Source organism: Marmota monax, unplaced genomic scaffold (genome assembly GCF_021218885.2).
Source record: "Marmota monax isolate L192 unplaced genomic scaffold, Marmota_monax_Labrador192_F-V1.1 WCK01_AAM20220418_F8-fsc00012, whole genome shotgun sequence".
In the NCBI taxonomy this organism is placed as follows: Eukaryota; Metazoa; Chordata; class Mammalia; order Rodentia; family Sciuridae; genus Marmota; species Marmota monax.
This window is the reverse complement of record NW_026695227.1, coordinates 30,899,188-30,904,206: the sequence shown is the minus strand read 5'-3', so window position 1 is coordinate 30,904,206 and position 5,019 is coordinate 30,899,188. Positions and strand designations below refer to the sequence as shown.

General features: G+C 39.5%; 1 non-coding gene across 1 annotated transcript; it reads left to right on the top strand.

Moving 5' to 3' along the window:
* The first annotated feature begins 460 nt into the window (after window positions 1-460).
* On the top strand, window positions 461-562 carry LOC124087490 (U6 spliceosomal RNA). The gene has a single exon (XR_006850081.1). It is a non-coding gene; the product is annotated as a U6 spliceosomal RNA (small nuclear RNA).
* Window positions 563-5,019: the final 4,457 nt, after the last annotated feature.

Below are 5,019 nucleotides of genomic sequence, written 5' to 3'. Positions count from 1 at the left end.
CAGTGCTCTATGGCACTAGTTCTCAAAGAATAGTCTGAGAACTCCTGGGGTTTCCTGAATCCTTCTAGCGGGTCTGAGAACTCTCTGGAAATGTCAAACCCATTTTTCTAATAAGAACTGAGGTAATTTGCCCTTTCACACTAATCCTCTCAAGAGTGTACAATGGAGTTTTTCAGAAGCTACTTGATGTGTGATGTCACCACTGCTCTGATGACTGATAAAGCATGTGCTTTGGTGTTTGTTTTGTTTTGTTTCCTGGTGCTGGGGATGGAACTCAGGACCTCGAAAATGCTAGCAAGCACTCTACCTCTGAGCTACGTTCCCAGCCCTCGTGTTGTGTTTTAAAAGTAATCAGGTTGACTTTCTAGTATGGTGAATATTGATAATCATAATTTACATAACAAAACTCCTTGTGTTTCTCAATAACTTTTAAGGCATTCTGACTTCAAAAAGTTTGAGTGCTCACTTCAGTAGCCACATACTACAGTTGGAGCAATACAGAGAAGATCAGCATGACCCTTGTGCAAGGATAACACATGTTTGTGAAGCGTTCCATGTTAAAAAAAATAAAAATAAAAAAGTTGGAGAGCTACTGATCTATAGGTACAGTTATTCCCTTAAGAATTTTTCTTTTTCTTTCTTTCTTTCTTTCTTTTTTTTTTTTTAATACTGGGGATTGAACTTGGGCTCTACCACTAAGCTACACCCCTAATCCTTTTAATTTTTATTTAGAGATAGTGTCTTGCTAAGTTGCTTAAGATCTTGTTAAGTTGCTGAGGCTGGCCTCGAACTTGTAATCCTGCTGCCTCTGCCTCCTGAGTCACTGAGATTACAGTCATGTGCCTGACTTGCTCTAAGAAACTTTCATGATGAAAGGAATAGCAGTTTAGGGGCTGGGTTGTGGCTCAGTGGTAGAGTGCTCACCTAGCATGTATGAGGCACTGGGTTTGATTCTCAGCATCACATAAATGTAAAAGATTGTGTCCACCTAAAACTAAAAAATAAATATTTTTAAAAAAGAAATAGCAGTTTATGGAATGAAATAAAAACACTGTAATTTTTGTGTGTGTGACACAATAATTTATCATATGCTATCCCATTAGTGTATTTTACATGATACATAAAATCAATGGTTTAATTCTACATCCAACTATTGCTTCAAAAATTATGTTGATAATAATTTGAAATTCATTTAAAAAATCGAGACTTATGACTCGAGAAAGATTGTCTAATTTGGCTTGACTGTCAACAGAATTTAAATTGTATAAAAATATTGATTATGTACACGTGGGAAAAATAAGAATTCATACCCCATTTGAACAAATGAATGATATATGATATGTCAAGATCATTGTAATGTTTTGAGCAACCAATAAAAAAAAATATATTGATTATGGGGCTGGGGTTGTGGCTCAGTGGTAGAGCACTCAGTTCGATCCTCAGCACCACATAAAGATAAATAAAGGTATAAAGGTATTGTGTCCATCTACAACTAAAAATATTTTTTTAAATATTGATTATAATTATATAATTGATAATTTTGTAACAAAAGCAAGAAAAGTAATTTTATCGAATATGCAAGCATGTAGTAGTTTTCAAATTATGTATACATTTATTATTCAACTGAATATTTCCAGCGCATCATGTAAATAAAGATTAGTCTTTTGATGTTTTGCCACCTCTCAGCTATATAAAAACTATTAACAACTTTATACATTTAAAAAAATTTTAGTTTGTAGATGGACACAATATATTTACTTATTTATTTATTTATATTATTATGTGGTGTTGAGGTTCAAACCCAATGCCCCACGCATGCTAGGCAAACGCTCTGCCACTGAGCCACAACCCCAGCCCCAACTTTATACATTTTTAAGTTTTGTCAATATAAAAGTATGTTGTCAAGGTAGGCATATAAGGACTTATTTTAGTTAATATTTTGTTTGTATAATTGATAATGCTTTAAATGTGTAGTCACATAGTAGGAGAACTTGCCGGGTCCTACAGGAGTTAAGCTGGGCCTGATACTGTGCATAGGGTCATCATTTCTCACAGAAGTAGGCAAGAGTTTGTAGAATGTTCAGATCCCAAGTAGGCTACCTCTTACTCAAGCTGGGAGTTCTGCCACCCCAGAGAGAGAGGAAGATACAAATCAAGAGCTCAGCTAGAGTCATGGTGCTCACTGTCTTTCCCGGGGCTCTAAAATTGTCTGAGAAATGTGAAAATTCACCACCTGGACACATGGGAACCCCTTGGAGCACACAATGTAGGCAAACACTTCCCATTTGTAGAGACCAGGGCAGGGACCTTCCACGGAAACACCTCCCATCCTGCAGCATCGCCACGTAGGTTCTGAAGTCCTGGGTGAGAAGGAAGAGCAAAGCCTCTTGCTCAGGCAGGATGATCCTCAGGGGTGGTTGACCCAAATCCTGGCAGGAGGTTAAAGGCTGAGGCCGTGACTAGCTCCGAGAAGCCCCAGGCCTGAGGTTTCCTGTGGCTTAGCAGGTGTGGTCCCTGAAGTTTGGCTTGCCCTGTCAGTTTCCCAGCCCAGGTTGTCCATCAAGCCAGGAAATCTGGGTCAGAGGACTTGCCCAGACATCAGCTCTCTTTCTAGAAATTGCCCAGAAGAAGAGCAAGATGGAGAGTGGAGAGTAGAGGGCACAGAGTAACAGTCCCTGGGAAGCCAGCTTGTGTCTACGTCACAGGAAGGCATGCAGAGGAAGCCCCATCCCACTCATGTTTCCAGCTTGACCTCACTGTCTACATCTTACTCTTTTCCCTCCTGGCACAGAAGGATGGGAAAAGTGGGGAAAGAGTGATCGCATCAATCTCTGCTGGCTCCTCTGCCCCACAAGGAGTATGGGAACATGCCTCAGCAGAGGGTCACAAGGACAGAGAGAGCCATGACTATGGACCCTCCTTCTCCTCCTTACCAGTTACTACTAATGAGCAGCCCACACTGGGTACTGCACACGGGTCGAAAGTTGATGCCATTCCCTAACCTCCAGGCGTCACAGGGCCCAGAGACTTGGAGAACATGTGCTGTCCCCACCCACTGTGAAACTCCAAAATATTTGGGAACTGATTGGACCAAGAAGAGGCCCAAGACGGAAGGGTGGAGGAAAAGGCAGAGTGGTTGTGCTGGGCCTAACCCTGAGAGTGCTGGGTAATGGTGGGGCTTGGGTGTGGTGAGGCTCGGCCTGAGGCTGAGTCCATACCCTATTGCTAATTCAGTTCTCATGGACAGCTACAACCTACCAGAACTTATTCCAAGAAAATGTGTCCCTTTCCTCCTAATGTATACAATGTTTTCAGCCAATATACATTTATTGAACACCTATTGCATACTGGCTCAGAGCCTGCTTCCAGGATCTCAGAGACGAATACAACTCTTTTTTTTTTTTTTTTTTTAAGAGTACTGGGGATTGAACCCAGGTGCGCTCAGCCACTGAGCTACATCCCCATCCCCTTTTATTTTTTAATTTTCAGACAGGGTCTCACTAAGTTGTTGAAACTGGCCTCAAACTTGTGATCCTCCTGCTTCGGCCTCCTGAGTAGCTGGGATATAGGCATGTGTCCCCTGACCCCCTATGCCCAAATCCAGTTCTAAGGAGCTTACAATAAAGTGTGAGAGTCACATGTGTACACAGATTAAGTACTAATTGCAGATTGGAGTAAGTCATTTAACTTCGAGAGGACCTGAATTTTCTCAACCATAAAACGAGGGGGTTGGGGCTGGGGTTTGTGGCTCAGCGGTGGAGCGCTCGCCTAGAGCCTGCCTGCGGGGCACTGGGTTCGATCCTCAGCACCACATAAAAATAAATAAAATGAAGGTACTGTGTCCAACTACAAATAAAAAAATATTTAAACAACAACAAAAACAACAAAACCGAGGGGGTTGACTGTCTATAACTTTTACCTTACCTGCTTCCAAAAGATTTTGAAATAGTTTCCAAAAAAAAACCAACCACATAATTACATAATTTTGTTAAACTAAAATTAGAAAACTAAAAAAGAAGTGAAAGGAGAGAAGCCAGCTAAAGCAAAGAGGAGAAAAAGGAAAGAGTTAAGATGTGGTTAGATTGGGCTGAGAAGTCAGATGCCAACTATCCTATTTATGTCATTAATTGTCATGGATCACCAAATATGGTTCTGAGCTTTCTGGCAGGAGAAAAGGGAAACAGAATCGTTTATATAATTATTACTATGTGGTAAAATGAAACATTTCAGGTCTTCAGCAGAGAAAAGATTTTCTTGATAGTAAATGTTAAAGATATTATACTGTGCAGGTTCTTCATACATAAGTAACACTGATTGCCATAGTAGACAATGCCTTTGGTGGTAATTTTTCCAGGACAAATAAAGAGAGGGGTTTTTCTTCTGCCAAACATCAAGAGACTTCAAGGGTAATATTAAAATGAAACTTGCTGAAGGCATTTTTGCTGGGTTGCTTAGTTAATGTGGTTCAAATAGTTTTCTGGGGCTGGGGTTGTAGCTCAGTGGCAGAGCGCTTGCCTAGCATGTGTAAGGCACTGGGTTCGATCCTAAGCACAGCATAAAAAAACTAAACAAATAAAGGCATGCTGTCCATCTACAACTATAAAATACAAATTAAAAAATATATAGTTTTCTGGTGATTTGAGCTAATACAAAGATAGAACTCAGAATATGAGAGGATCAGCTAATAAGCAGGCTTTCATATTGCCAGTCCTGGGTATCAACAAGTGTTTTCATTTTTGCTAAACAGAAGTAAAAAAGTGATGTCAAAATTCCAGTTTTATTTTGCATTTCTAGAATAATGAGTGATATCAAACATCTTTTTGTATCTTTATTGAACATTTATGTTTCTTTTTCTGCAAACTACTTATACATATTCTTCGATTATTTTTTTAACTGCATCACTGTCCTCCTCTATTAAATGGAGATAATAATGCCTAATTTATAGAGTTAGTTACTGTAAGAATTAAATAAAATAATATATGTATACTTAAAATTGTGTCTAGCATGTAGGAAATCATC